The following is a 16,713-nucleotide window of genomic DNA, read 5'->3' as shown; positions in this document are numbered from 1 at the left end:
GAAATTGAAGATCTTTCAGTAAATGTTTCAGAAATAACAATAACTCCAGAACAGCCAAGACAAGAATTATCTTCTCAACCCCAAGTTCAATCTAAAAATCTTCCATCCTCTACAGAATCAAGTACTAGATCTACTGGTTTGAATTCTTTAGGGAGTGGGGGATCTGGAAATTCTGGTGCAGAGAACAGTGGTGTTAGTGATTCCAGTGAAGAGCAAATGGAAGAAGATAAAAGTAAAGGTCAGGATGATACAAAAGAGAATGGTAGTGTACCAACATTACCACCAACCCCAAAAGAGCCTGAATCTACAACTCCAACAGAACCCACTTCAGAAGATTCTCCTCCATCAAGTTCAAATACAACAGAGGAAGATACTGATGACGATGAAGAAGAGGATGGGGAAGGTACTCAAATAACAGAACAACAACCTAGTTCTTCTGGTGGTGAGGAAAATAAAAAAGCACAACTGGAACCCACAGAACAATCTGCAGAAAAAATTACTTCTCGAATTCCGAATCAAACTGTTAAGGATAGCTTGGAGGATATACTGTCAAGCATCTAGAAACATTTGCTTGACATGAAGTTGTTCACCAACTTATTAACTTTTTCTAGCTTGGCTATCCCGTTTACAGCAACTTATAGTTTTTTGTTATCTTTAGGTAAAAAACCTCAAATAAAAACCTCAAATAAAAACCTCAAATAAAAACCTCAAATAAAAACCTCAAATAAAAACCGAAGTTAATGTAGAGGAGATTCAAGTTTCTGTTTATGAAGCAGAAATAACTCCAACTCAACCTTTACAATCAAAAAAAGTACAAGGATCAAGTGGTGGAGCATCGGGTCAAAGCTCTTCAGAAAAAGATGCTGGAAATTATGAATCGGGAACCGGAGGCGGATCTGATACGGATTTAAATCAATCTCAAGAATCAGAAGAACAAATAAATCTTTCTAGTGAAGATTTAAAAAATGAAAGTCAAAATAACATTTCTTCCGATCCCATTGAAGAATCAATGTCAGAATCTTCTGAATCTTTAGAAGAGAAAGAAACAGATCAAGTAACTACACCAACAATTGATTCCTCCGAAGAACAAGTAGAAGAAACTTCTATAACTGAAGATTCTGAAAATGTACAGGATGATGAAGATGCAGAGGAATCGGAAGACACATTAGGAACAGAGGAGAATAAATCTCAGAATACTAAAGACCCTAAAGATTCAAGAGTGTTAAATAATGTTTTAGATTTAGCAACAATTGGACGTATTTTGAATGACTTGGAATTAAAGAAATAGATTTGATCTATATTGGCTTCAAATTTAAGTTTGAGTGGCCTCTTTTGTCAGAACAGCTTCTAGTCTTTTAGCTACATGTAGTTTAGCCGCTCCTTTAGCCGCCACCTATAAGTTATTGTTTCTTGATAAGAAACCTCAACTAGAAACCGAAATTAGTGTAGAGGAGATTTCAATTCAAATAACAGATCAAGAAGTAAAACCTGAACCACAACCTAAAGATCAAAAAGAGGAAAAGCCAGGAGAATCAGTAACTGGAGATTCAAAATCAAAAGGGAAAGGAGAATCAAGTGTTAATTCTGGAGATGTAATTTTAGGAAATGATTCGGATTCAAATCAGAATGAGGGAGATGAAGACGAGGATGAAGAAGATACAGGTGCTGAAGACACAGATGATTCTGTTGATGATGAAGATAGTGAAAATTCAAGCGGAGAAGAAACAAAGCAGAACGAGAAAGATGAACAAGATTCAGAATCACAAACTGGAAAAGAAGAGAAGAAAGATGATTCTGCTGTTGAAGAACAAGAACAACCAAACTCTACTGAATCCTCAAATAAACAAATGTCTGCTAGACAACCTGTAAAAGAGCTTTCTAGTATTGTAGAGGAGGTTCTTCAATCTCTTAATCTTCTTTCAGAATAAGATTCAATTTATGAAAAAGAAATAAAGCCATTAAAGTCCCTTTCACAAGTACAGTCTTAGACCACACAAAGAAAACAAATTTCACTTAAAAGTTTTCGCATTATTTCTTTAATTTGTAGGAGAAAGCAATGAGAGAAAATCTGAAACATAGCGGAATAAATTTTTTTAATACTTGAGAAGTTAAAGAACTAAGAGTGTGTTAAATAATGTTTTAGATTTATTCACAATTAGGAGTATTTTGGATGTCTTGGAATTAAAGCAATAGACTTCATTTATATTGGCCTCAAATTTAAGTTTGAGTGGCCTCTTTTGTCAGAACAGCTTCTAGTCTTTTAGCTACATGTAGTTTAGCTGCTCCTATAGCTGCTACTTGTAAGTTATTGTTGATGGACAAGAAAATTAATTTGGAAGATGAGATTGAGTTGGAGGAGCTTTCAGTACAAATAAAGGAACAAGAAGTACAACCTGAATCAAAACCTGTAGAGGAGCCAAAAGAAAAACCTAAAGAAGCAGGAAGCAAAAGTTCAAAACAAACAGAATCAGTAGTAGTCGGAAATTCCGATCCTAATTCTGATATTGAAGGTTTAGAAGAAGATGATAGTGAGCTTTCGGAAAACGAAGAAGGAGCAGAGCAGGAAGAAGAAATTAATGGTCCCGATACAGATACTGAAACAAAAGAGGAAGAAAATGAGGGTGATGACGATTCTGACAGTACAGATGATGATTTAAATGCAGAAGAAGAATCAACAAAGGAAGAACAACAAAAATTAGAGACAGAATTACCATCAGGAGAAGATCAACACAAGGATTCTGGTGGAGAGCAAAAACAAGAAGAATCTACTGAAGCCTCAAGCAAGCAAATGGTTTCTAGACAACCTGTTCAGGGATTTTCTGAACTTGCACAAGAGGTTCTACAATCTCTTGGTTTGACCTCAGAATAAGATTTCAATCTTCTAATTTTTTCATTCATAACTGATTCTTTAGTGTCTAAGGCTAAGTTAATGTTGAATTTCTGAAATTAGAAATAAGAGGCTAGTTCCAAAGATTTAGCAGAGGAAGATGTATCCGAAACAATATAAGAACAACTTAAGAAGTTAAAGATTCAAGAATGTTAAATAATGTTTTAGATTCATTCACAATTGGAAATATTTTGGATGGCTTGTAATTAAAGAAATAGATTTGATCTATATTGGCCATAAATTTGAGTGGCCTCCTTTGTTAGAACAACTTTTGGTTTATTAGCCACATGTAGTTTAGCCGCTCCTATAGCCGCTACCTGTAAGTTATTGTTGTTGGATACGAAATCTAATTTGGAAGATGAAATGAAGTTTGAGGAAATTTCAATCCAAATAACAGAGCAAGAAGTAAAACCAGATCCAAAACCTATTGAGAAGAAAAAAGAAGAATCTGAAGAGACAGGAAGCAAGGATTTAAAAACAAAAGGATCCGGGAATCCAGATTCTGGAATCGAAATCTCAGGAGGAGGAGGAGATGTAAATAAAAATCAAGAAGATGATGAAGAAGACACAGATGATTCTGAGGAGGATGAAGATAATTTAGATTCACAAGATGAAAATCAAGATTCAACAGACCCTACTCAAGATAGTGAAAACCCAAATGGAGAAGAAGAACAGGAAGAAGAGAGAAAAGAACAAGATTCTGAACCACAAGCAGGGGAAGATCAACGTAAGGATTCTTTAGAAGAACAAAAACAAGAAAAATCTACCGAAGATTCAAATAAACAAATGGTTGCTAGACAACCTGTAAAAGAGATTGCTAGTGTTGTAGAAGATGTTCTTAAAAATCTTGAGTTGCTTTCAAAATAAGATTCAATCTATAAATTAAATTCATGAGATTACTTTCTAATCTTCTAACTCTGTCATTCATAACTGCTCCGATAGTGGCTACGATTCAATTAATGATGAACTCCCATAAATTAGATTCAGAAATTGAGTTTGATATTTCTGAGATTGAAATTCAAATTAATGAGCAAGAAATAAAACCAACACACCCCCCTTCACAACCACAAAAACAGACTCAAACTATACAAGGAAAACAAAATGGACAAAGCCATTCTGAATCGGGAAATACACATACAGAAAAAGATTCTGGAGGCGGAAGCGATGGAAATGGAATTGCTTTACAGAATAATCAAGAAGGAGAAGAATCAAACAATCCTACTTCTAAGGAAGAAGCTTCCACAACCCCAACTATACCTAAAGAACCAGCTCCACCAGAGGTTCCTCCTCCGCCACCTCAACCACAACCAACTAACGAGGAAGATTCAAATACTACCGAAGATGTAGATAGCAAAGGAGAAGAAGATCTTGAAGAGCAGCAAGAAATACAAGATTCAGAAGGATCATCGGATTCCGGTTCTGAGCATGTTTCTTGAGAATTAAGTAAAGACATCACTACTAATGTGGATACATGGCTGCAAAGTATTTTGGATGTATAAAAATACGGATTATTTAAGGTTTTAGGTTTGTTTTTATATGCCTAAAAAACTAGGCATGTGTGAAGACATAAAATTCGGATTAATTCTTGTGTTTAAGCGAGTCTGGGAAAGGAAAAATAACTCGCTTTTTAATACATGCGGTTATTTCAAAAAATTTCTTCCTCGATTCTTACTCTTTCTGGTGTAATAACTCCTACTCTATTAACTCTTAAATTTTTGTCTTCCGAGAAAATAAATAGTGATGTTGACAATTTAAAAATAGAAGAATTAGAGGTTTCTATACAGGAAGAAGTTGTAGAGCCAAAGGAAGCCAAAGAAGAAGAGGAGGAAGAAGAACAAGAAACTGACAGTTCTGATCAAGAATCAGGATCAGGTAAAGGCGCAGGAGGAAAAAATTCAGGAGGAGGAGGAGAAAAGGGAGATACTGGACCAAGTGAAGAAGATGATGAAGATAGTAATCTAGAGGATGATGGACAACAAGGAGTAGAAAATGAAGAAAGCGACGATTCTCAAGAAGAAGACGAGGAGGAGGAAGAGGAGCCTTCTTCTGAAGATCAAGCAGAGCAATTAGGAGAACAAGGAAAAGAACAGCAAGAAGCAGAAGAAGGTACAGAGGAAGAAACTAAACAAAAAGAAGAAAAAGCTGATGAATCTGCTGAAGAAAGCGAAGAAAAAAAAGAAGGAACTTCTGAAAAAGGAGCAAAAAGAGAATTTACTGAAGCATTTCAACAAATAACAAAAAATTTAGATGATGTACTAAGCTCTATATTGACTGATACTGAATAATAGAAATAAGAAATTAAAAAGGAAAATTAGATTTCAATTTCTGTGCTTAGATCAAAGTTTATGTTTCTGAAATGTCCTGAACTTGCAAGTTGTTTCTTTATTCTCTTGACTTGAATCAAATTTTTAAAAGAGAAGATAGTTATTAAAACAGCAAATAAAGCAATAGCTACTATTGCGGAATAGTACATTTTTAATTTTTATTAATCAAATACTTGCTTTATACGTTTAACTTCTTTTAAGCCATTTTCAATGGTGGTTATATCTAATCAGTTCAAGGATACTATTAAGGTTAGAAAAAAGAGAATTGGAAAAAATACAATGACTACTCCTAGCATCAAATACGATTTTATTTTTTAGAATCCTCGGGTTTAGGTACTCAACATTTTTTAAATTTTTTTAAATTTACACACACATTTATGTTTATTACAGTCAAAACTATAAGTCAAACTGCACTTACTATAAATGGCCAAGTAAGAGCTTCCTTAAGTGTGTCTGTAATATCTAAATAGAGTAAGGAAGAAGAAAAATCAAACATTATTTTCTTTGATTTTACAGAATACGTATGATTCTATTATTCATAAGGCAAAAAAGACATTATTACAAGCTATTTAAAAGATCTCCTTTTGGCAAAAGAAGGATTGGATTTAGAAGTTATAGACCTGGTTTAGGGTTTAGGATAAAAAAGTATAGTACTTCTACAAGAATTAAAAATAGAGTTTCATTTAAAGCTTATAGATGGAGGTAATTTAAGAAATGAATTTGTTTCTCTAACTCTTAAAATCGCAGCAATTATTGTATTAATCAGTGTTTTGTTTGATATTTTTGGAAACAATAGTTAAGAGTTAGAAATAACTAGTAATTCCAATTAAAAGCAAAATTTTGATTGGAATATAGATATGGCTGCAGGTTTATTAAGTAGGTTAGGACCAGCTATTTTTGTGATTTTTGGAGGAGGAGCCCCTTTAGTTCTTACTTATTCTCTTATGTGATTTGAAACAGACAAAACCAAAGAGCAAAAGGAGAATTTATTTTCGGATAATAAAACTGAAGAAGATCCTGCAAATGAAGAAGAATCGGGAAAGTTACAAGATCAAAAAAGAACAGAAGAAGAGTCTACTGAGCAACAACAAGAAACTCAAGGAAAAGATAAAACCCAAACACAACAAGGAGGAGATGAAGTTTCTGAAGAACCTTCTAGTTCATCTGCAACAGGATCAGATGCTTCTGGAGTTCAAACAAAGTCTCAAGGAGGATTACAAGAAGAAGTCTCAGATAATCTTTCTGGATCAAGTTCAGAAACACTATCCGGCCCAAGTGGAATTGGACAAAGTAGTGAAAAAACAATAGGAACTAATTATGGATTCGGGAAAGTAACACATGGAGCTAAAAGACAATCGGTAAGAACCAATTTAAGAAATTCAGTAGATTCAAGCCTTAATTCGCTTTTGTCTTAAAAAAGCACATAAAAAACAACTAGTAAAAATCTCTAAATAAGCTCTTTTTATTAAGAAATTAAAATTCAGAGAATATAGTTTTGATTGTTCTTATACATTTAGAACTAAAGTAAGAGATCGTGCTTCAGCAATCTAATGTTGTTAATTATTCACTTTTAAGTCTGAAGCTTAAGTCTGAAGCTTAAGTCTGGGCTGTTTACCGGACTTGTTGGAGTTTCAGCCCTTGCTGGAGTTTTTACTGTTTTTGAAAATAGAGATTCTGTAAGAAACGCTGTAGAGAAAAGTTTAAGTCCTGTTTTCCAAGCAGTAGCAAAACACTTAGAACCTGTAACTACAGGAGCTAAACAAATTTACAGTACAGGTAAAGATTGAGCGACAGTCGGAAAAGACAAATTTATTAACAACATTAAATCTGTAGCTGTTAATCAGGTATGGACTGGTGCACAACAAATTTATGAACAATCTAAATCTTGAGCTAAGAGTGCTTGGGAAAATAAAGACACTGTTATTAACTGAATTAGGGACTTAAATAAAGAAAAAATTACACAAAAGGCTCAAGCTATAAATGCTTTTGTTAGTCAGGCTTATGCTATGGTGCAACAGCTATCCTCAGCATTTAACAAAATAGTTGAATTGTTAAAGATATCCATGGAACATCAGGAACAGAGTGGCCAATCTAATCTTTTGCAAAACTTATCTCAATTAGCACAGCAGCAAAATGGAAAAGAGGCTTTTTCTAGCATATTTTCTACTTTTGTAGATAATTCAAATGTATTGGGAAGTTTTACATTTCAAGATGCAGCTGCAATAGTGGATTATGCAGGAACTAATACAGATGAATTTATAAAAAAAGTAAAGGAATTAAAGGAAAAAACAGGAAGCGATAATAATTGAGGACAATATTCAGATGCCGCAAGTTTGATGAATGCTTTAGGATTGAAAAAACAAGTGGCTTTTTACAATGTTGCAAATCAGATTAAGAGTTTTACAACTTGTCCTAAAGATAAACAGTGTTCGGATGATCCTAAGACAATAATTAAAGATTTTTTACAAGCTCTTAAAGATACGATTTCAGATGATAAAAAAAGCAAAATCCCCGAACTAAAAGATGATGAAGATTTATCAGATGATAACAATACTATTGTGAAAATAGTTAAAGCTATAGAAGAAGCTATTAAGAAAAAGAAATAATTACTAATTAGTCAGATTTACACACCCCAAATAAATTGTTTTTCTAAGCAAATTAAAATCCAAACAGGATTTAGCTTTTTATATACATCTTTAATTTCAATTAAGAATCGTGCTTCAGCAATCTAATGTTGTTAATTATTCACTTTTAAGTCTGAAGCTTAAGTCTGAAGCTTAAGTCTGAAGCTTAAGTCTGGGCTGTTTACCGGACTTGTTGGAGTTTCAGCCCTTGCCGGAGTTTTTACTGTTTTTGAAAATAGAGATTCTGTAAGAAGCGCTGTAGAGAAGAGTTTAAGTCCTGTTTTCCAAACAGTAGCAAAACACTTAGAACCTGTAACTACAGGAGCTAAACAAATTTACAGTACAGGTAAAGATTGAGCGACAGTTGGAAAAGACAAATTTATTGAAAACATTAAAACTGTAGCTGTTAATCAGGTATGAACTGGTGCACAAGTAATATATGAAAAATCTAAAAATTGAGCTGAGAGTGCTTGAAATAGCAGAGATAGTATTTTTAGTTGAATAAAGGAAAATGCTGATTTAGATAAGCTGAAAATTAAAGCACAAGCTATAAATGCTTTTGTTAGTCAGGCTTATGCCATGGTTCAACAGCTATCCGCAGCATTTAACAAAATAGTTGAATTGTTAAAAATATCCGCGGAACAGAAGGAACAAAGTGGTCAATCTGATCTTTTGCATAACTTATCTCAAATTGCAGAGAATCCAAAATCTAAGGAAATATTTTCAGGATTGTTTTCTACATTTTCGGAAAATTCAAACTTATTAAATCAATTTACTATTCAAGATGCAGCCACAATAGTGGCGTTTGCTGCAGGAAATGAAGATAATAAAGATCAAACAAATCAGTTCATACAAAAAATAAACGAATTAAAAGCAAAAACAGGAGAAGATAAGCAATGAGGATCTTATTCAACAGTGGACGCACTTATGAAAGACTTGGGATTAGAAAAACAAAAAGCTTTACGAGATGTGGCTGACAAAATTAAAGGATTTACTACTTGTCCAGCAAATCAAACTTGTTCTGATGATCCAAAAGTGATAATTAAAAACTTTTTGGATGAGCTTAAAAAATCTCTTTCAAGCAATGAAGCTTTAAAAAACAAAATTCCAGATCTTGGTGAAAGTGATGATTTATCCAATAATGAACATACCATTGTGAAAATAGTTAATGCTATTGCAGATAAATTGAAAGGTATCCAATCATCTTCAACTGCTCAAAAAACTTAAAAATAAAAATTTATTTCTAATTAATTATCCACATCGGATCTAACGTCCTTTTTTAAGAAAACTAAAATCCAAACAGGATTTAGCTTTTTATATACATCTTTAATTCCAATTAAGCATCGTGCTTCAGCAATCTAATGTTGTTAATTATTCACTTTTAAGTCTGAAGCTTAAGTCTGGGCTGTTTACCGGACTTGTTGGAGTTTCAGCTCTTGCCGGAGTTTTTACTGTTTTTGAAAATAGAGATTCTGTAAGAAGTGCAGTAGAAAACCACATAAGCCCTATTTTTCAAAAATTAGCTCAACACTTAGAACCTGTAGCTACAGGTTCTAAGCATATTTATGACACAGGTAAAAATTGAGCGACAGTTGGAAAAGACAAATTTATTGAAAATATCAAATCTGTAGCTGTTAATCAGGTATGAACTGGTGCACAAGTAATATATGAAAAATCTAAATCTTGAGCCGAGAGTGCTTGAAATAGCAGAGATAGCATTTTTAGTTGAATAAAGGAAAATGCTGATTTAGATAAGCTGAAAACTAAAGCTCAAGCTATAAATGCTTTTGTTAGTCAGGCTTATGCCATGATGAAACAGATATCTATGACATTTAGCAAAATAGTTGAATTAATAAAAAAAGCTTCTGAGCAGCAAGAAGCCGGTCATCAGTCAAGCCTTTTGCAAAACTTATCTCAATTAGCACAGAAGCAAAATGGAAAAGAGGCTTTTTCTAGTTTATTTTCTACTTTTTTAGATAACTCGAATGTATTGGGAGGTTTCACAGCTCAAGATGCAGCTTCAATAGTAGGACTTGCTGCTGCAAATCCAGATGCTTTTGTCTCTAAAGTTAAAGAGCTTCAAGAGCAAAATGGTAGTAATAATTGGGGAAAATATAAAGATAAAGAAGAATTAATGAAGGCTTTAGGCTTAGAAAAACAATTAGCTATATCCAAAGCTGCTGAGACAATAAAGAAATTTACTGAATGTCCTACTGGACAAACATGCACAGAAGACCCAAACCAAATAATTACTGATTTCTTGGAATCTCTTAAATCTATAAGTAATGGTCAATATAAGGATCGAATACCTACTTTTGATGCAAATACTGCAGACCTTACTGATTCAAACAGTCCAATTATGAAAATAATTACTGCTTTGGAACAGAAATTAAATGAATCTAGATCTCAAAAAAAATAAATAACTATTTAGAAAATTTTTTGTCTTCAAATAACTTCTAACATGAAAACTAAAATTTAAATTCTGAATATATAAGGAACTTCTTCTTATACAACTTCCATCTCTAATACAGAATCGTGTTTCAGCAATCTAATGTTGTTAATTATTCACTTTTAAGTCTGAAGCTTAAGTCTGGGCTGTTTACCGGACTTGTTGGAGTTTCGGCTCTTGCCGGAGTTTTTACTGTTTTTGAAAATAGAGATTCTGTAAGAAGCGCTGTAGAGAAGAGTTTAAGTCCTGTTTTCCAAGCAGTAGCAAAACACTTAGAACCTGTAGCTACAGGAGCTAAACAAATTTACAGTACAGGTAAAAATTGAGCGACAGTTGGAAAAGACAAATTTATTGAAAACATTAAATCTGTAGCTGTTAATCAGGTATGGACTGGAGCACAACAAATTTACACAATTTCTAAAGGTTGGGCTGAATCTGCCTGGAGAAATAAAGATACTGTTATTAATTGAATTAAGAATTTGAATATGGAACAAATTAAAGCTAAAGCACAAGCTATAAATGCTTTTGTTAGCCGGGCTTATGCCATGGTTCAACAGCTATCCGCAGCATTTAACAAAATATTTGAATTATTAAAAATATCCATGGAACAGAAGGAACAGAGTGGTCAATCTAATCTTTTGCATAACTTATCTCAAATTGCAGAGAATCCAAAATCTAAGGAAATATTTTCAGGATTGTTTTCTACATTTTCAGAAAATTCAAACTTATTAAGTCAATTTACTGTTCAAGATGCAGCTGCAATAGTAAGTTTTGCTGCGGAAAGTAAAGAAGGAGAAGAAGCAAGCCAATTTGTAAAAAAAATACAGGAATTACGAGAAAAAACAGGGACAGAAAAGAAATGAGGAGGTTATTCAACAGTGGAAGAATTTATGAAAGACTTAGGATTAGAAAAACATGTGGCTTTGTACAATGTGGCTGAGAAAATTAAGGGATTTACTTCTTGTCCAGAAGGAAAAACTTGTTCTGATGATCCTAAAGTGATAATCCAAGATTTCTTGGATGCCCTTAAAAACTCTATTACTAATAATGAAGATTTAAAAGGAAAAATTCCTACATTCAGCGAAGATGAAGATTTGTCTAAAAACGATAACAAAATTGTTCAAATAGTTGAAGCTCTTTCAAAGAAATTATCATCACAACCTAAAAGTTCTTAAAAATAGAAATATATTTTTAATTAATTATTTTCTCAGTAATAGTAGCTTTTTGTACGAAAACGAAAATCTAAGAGAAAAATATCGAATTTATCTCTTCTATACACTCAAACCCCAATTAAGAATCGTGCTTCAGCAATCTAATGTTGTTAATTATTCACTTTTAAGTCTGAAGCTTAAGTCTGGGCTGTTTGCCGGACTTGTTGGAGTTTCAGCTATTGCTGGAGTTTTTACTGTTTTTGAAAATAGAGGTTCTGTAAGAAGCGCAATAGAAAACCATATAAGTCCTATTTTTCAAAAATTAGCTCAACACTTAGAACCCGTAACTACAGGAGCTAAACAAATTTATAGTATAGGTAAAGAATGATCGACAGTTGGAAAAGACAAATTTATTGAAAATATCAAATCTGTAGCTGTTAATCAGGTATGAACTGGTGCACAACAAATTTATGAACAATCTAAAAATTGAGCTCAGAGTGCCTGGAATAACAAAGATAGTATTTTTAGTTGAATAAAGGAAAATGCTGATTTAGCTAAGTTGAAAGCTAAAGCACAAGCTATAAATGCTTTTGTTAGTCAAGCTTATGCCATGGTGCAACAGATATCTATGACATTTAACAAAATAGTTGAATTAATAAAGAAAGCTTCTGAGCAGCAAGAATCCGAGAATCAATCTAATCTTCTACAAAACTTATCTCAATTAGCACAGAAGGAAAACGGAAAAGAAGCTTTTTCTAGCTTATTTTCTACTTTTTTAGATAACTCGAATGTATTGGGAAATTTTACAGCTCAAGATGCGGCTTCAATAGTAGGTCTTGCAGCTACAAATCCAAATGATTTTGTATCTAAAGTGCAAGAACTGCAATCAAAAACTAATGGAGAAAAGAGCTGAGGAAATTACAAAGATAAAGATGAACTAATGAAAGCTTTAGGATTATCTAAATATGTTGCTTTAAATAAAGCTGCAGACATTGTTAAAAAATTTACTGAATGTCCAGCCAATCAAAAGTGTACAGAAGATCCCACCCAAATAGTTAAAGATTTCCTTGAAGCTCTTAAAAAAATAGATGGAGAAAAGTATAAAGACAGTATTCCTGAATTTAAAGAGGGAGATGATCTTTCAGCTGAAAACAATCAGATTATGAAAATAATTAAAGCTTTAGAAGAGAAATTAAGCTCTACTCAGGCATCTGCTAATTAATAAAAATCTCTCCATAAGATTAAGAAGTTTTTTAAGAAAATTAAAATTCAGACTGAATATATAAACCTTTTTCTATACACTCAAACCCCAATTAAGAATCGTGCTTCAGCAATCTAATGTTGTTAATTATTCACTTTTAAGTCTGAAGCTTAAGTCTGAAGCTTAAGTCTGGGCTGTTTACCGGACTTTTTGGAGTTTCAGCCCTTGCCGGAGTTTTTACTGTTTTTGAAAATAGAGATTCTGTAAGAAGCGCTGTAGAGAATAGTTTAAGTCCTGTTTTCCAAGCAGTAGCAAAACACTTAGAACCTGTAACTACAGGAGCTAAACAAATTTATAGTACAGGTAAAAATTGAGCGACAGTTGGAAAAGACAAATTTATTGAAAACATTAAATCTGTAGCTGTTAATCAGGTATGGACAGGAGCACAAGTAATATATGAAAAATCTAAAAATTGAGCTGAGAGTGCTTGAAATAGCAGAGATAGTATTTTTAGTTGAATAAAGGAAAATGCTGATTTAGATAAGCTGAAAATTAAAGCACAAGCTATAAATGCTTTTGTTAGTCAAGCTTATGCCATGGTTCAACAGCTATCCGCAACATTTAACAAAATATTTGAATTGTTAAAAATATCCGCGGAACAGAAAGAACAAAGTGGTAATTCTAATCTTTTGCAAAACTTATCTCAAATTGCAGAGAATCCAAAATCTAAGGAAATATTTTCAGGATTGTTTTCTACATTTGTGGAAAATTCAAACTTATTAAATCAATTTACTATTCAAGATGTAGCCACAATAGTGGAATTTGCTGCGGGAAGCAAAAATGAACAGGATTCAGCAAACAATCCATTCTTAAAAAAAATAAAGGAATTAAGTGAAAAAATAGGAGATGATAAGAAATGGGGAAAATATACAGACAAAAATGAATTTATGAAAGACTTAGGACTGGAAAAACAATTAGCTTGACAAAATGTAGCCGCAAAAATTAAGGGATTTACTTCTTGTCCTGAAGGAAAAACTTGTTCTGATGATCCTAAAGTGATAATTAAGGATTTTTTAGAATCTCTAAAAAATGCAATTTCGGATGAATCTAAAAAAAATCAAATTCCTGAATTTAACGAAGAGGAAGATCTTTCTAAGGATAATAATAAATTAGTGCAAATTGTGAATGCTATAGAGAAAGCTATTCAGGAAAAGAATAAACAGAAAAAATAAGTCCTTGATTTAGTGACTTAAATAAAAAAAAGAATAAGAAAAAATCAGGATTAATAGAATTTTCTTTTCATTTCTGCAATTTTCTTTTTTTCTTTTAGTTTTAATCCGGGTCTTAAATAGTAAAGATATCTTCTCTTTCTTCTTTTTATTTCTCCAAATGCTCTTTTACAATCTTTAAGTGCTGCATCTATATCGTTATTTATTACCTTTACAATCATACTTAGTTAGATTTTGACTTATTTATTCTAAGAGAATATCTAGATTTCAATCTTCTACATTTATTTTTTGTAATTATTCCTTTACTTAATTGGCTATCTAATGTTTTGTAAATTTCTGAAATGTTCTTTTGTTCAAGTCCATCCTTTACTATTTGTTTTAGTTTCTTTTTGCAAGCGATTCTTACAAGTCTTCTTGCTTTATCCTTTTTTAAAGATTTAAAGTTAGAACGTATATTAGGCATTGAAATATTTAGTTATTAAAAGGATTTTATTGGAAATCCAGATTCTTGATTGAGCTCCGGGAACTTTTATAGTTTCCTTTTTACCAATATTACTGCTTGTTTTCTTACTTTTTTTGCACAACAAAAAAAGAATGGAATCCAAGAAAGGAATAAACAAACTTGGCAGAAAAGGGAAAAAAGATCACCTGTGATTAATAATAAAGGATTACATACATAAAGTTCATGGAACGGGATATAGAATTGAGGAGTATTTTGTATTTGATAGGCCTAGTAGCGAAAACTTACATGAATTCCTTAAGAAAGCCGAAATTGCAAGATTAAAGAAGCAAGCAAAGGAGGAAAACAAGAAGTTTAAAAAACCCTTATTTCCTAAGAGATTTGAAATTGAAGATTATTTTGAAGAACTGGCTGATTACACATATTCAATAAATAAACATGTGTTAGATGTTAGTAAGAAAGGAAAAAAAATTGTGGAGGATAGCCCAAGTTTTAGAAAACAAAGAGAATTAAAGAGAAAAAGGTTTGTGGTTTTGTTTAAAGCTGGAAAGGGAGAGAAAATTAGTGATTGGAATGCTATAGAGATTGAAATAATTAAGAGGACTACAAAAGAGGGTAAGAATCAGGATTCTGTAGTTCTAAATGGGGAATTGGATAAGGAAAAAGAATTTCTGTGATTGGCTCCTCTACTTGAGAAAAATATAGAGGAAAAATCCAAAGCTGAAAGAAAAAGAGGGGGCTGGTTTAGATAAAGGAAGGCTTACTAGGTTTTATGGAGGCGGAGGTTTTAAAATAGGTGACTAGATCAGTATGTTTATAGACTTTGAAGTCCTATTCTTGCTTGGAAATAAGAATCCGGGATTGTTTACATTCAAACAACATATAGAACAACAAACACATTTATATTGGTACATAAAAGAAGTAGCTTTTAAAAATAAAGTGGATTGCTGTGAGGGGGAAACACAAACATATAGATTTAAATGCATTGAACCACTTATGTTTGACATGGTGAGGGAAACTGCACTTAATTTAGTAAGAATTAGATTAGCTAAGAAGCAGGGAGAGGAGATATTTAGGCATTCAGTGGTTATGTCAGCTTTTTCAAAATTAATAAGTCAATTCAATTTTGTGGCTAGAGAAAATCTTGAATTCACTGTTGAAAGCAAAATTGGAAAAAATGTGTTTGAGGAACTTAAGCAAAGATTGTTTAGCCCTTTGGGAACAGTGGATATTGAGGAGTTTGATCAAGCAATATTTCTTTGCAAACTGATGAGGTTTTATGAAACAGGGAAGCTTGAAGAATTTATTGGGGATTATGTGGAGGAGGATATATTTAAGCAAGAGGTTGAATTTCTTGCTCAAACTGCTTTAAATCATATTTACTCAATATTTGGAAGAGAGGAAGAAATATGTTTTTTTCCTGAGTATGGTAAGGAGAAGTGAATTAAAGCTAGTGGGGATTTGCGAATAGGAAATAATTTGATTGTGTTTGTGAATAAAGAAATTACTGGAGAAGAATTTATAAACGCTTCCACTTTACTTAAAGCTTGTAGTCTTTTTGCTTTGCAGGAGAAAAAACCTTTACTTGATTGCTATATATATTCTTGACAGGATTCAAGATTATTTAGATTGAATTAGATTTAGAGAGAATGAAGAATGAGATTTTTAGCCTTAAGCTTGGAAATATGTTTAATGCTTGAGTCTTGTTTGAGGGACTTAAAGTTTTTTTTCTATTTTTAGCTCTTGTATCTATTAATCATGCTTATTCTGTAATTTGGTATTGATCAATAATTGCAGCTTTTGCTTTTCTATTTTCTTTTTTTAAAACACTTAAGACTTTAAAACAATTTATACGTTGTTCTTTGCTTGAGGAGAATTCAGAATTAAGACATTTAATTGAAAGAAGCAGAAATTACTTAATTTGTATTCTTTTACTTGAATTTGCCCCTTTTCTTATATTTCCGCAACCAATCTTGAAGTTTATGTTCTGGAGGCTACAAAATATTATTAGGTTAACTCATGATTCGTAAGACCCCTACTTTTCAAGAAAAACAACAAGTAAGAGAAGCTTGTAATAGAGCAATTCCTCATGCCACAATTTCTGTGACTACAGGTATTGTTCAGAATGCAAGATATATAAACGAAAACTATTTAGTTTTTGATGTGATTATTCCCATGCCCGTGGGATTAGGAAAGAAGTTTGAAGCTTTTTCTCTTGATACTTTTGAATATTTCTATACACAAGAAATAAATATATGGGCGAAACTTTCAGATCTTAAGCCTTTCATACTAGAGAATCTTTTTAAGCAAAAATTTTTCACAATTTCTTATCAAATAGTTTTTGTAAGAGGGAAGGATAATCGTTTGGACAAGAGGGCTGTTGCTTTT

Source organism: Rattus rattus, unplaced genomic scaffold (genome assembly GCF_011064425.1).
Source record: "Rattus rattus isolate New Zealand unplaced genomic scaffold, Rrattus_CSIRO_v1 PGA_scaffold_45, whole genome shotgun sequence".
Lineage (NCBI taxonomy): Eukaryota > Metazoa > Chordata > Mammalia > Rodentia > Muridae > Rattus > Rattus rattus.
Note: the sequence above shows the minus strand (reverse complement) of the source record.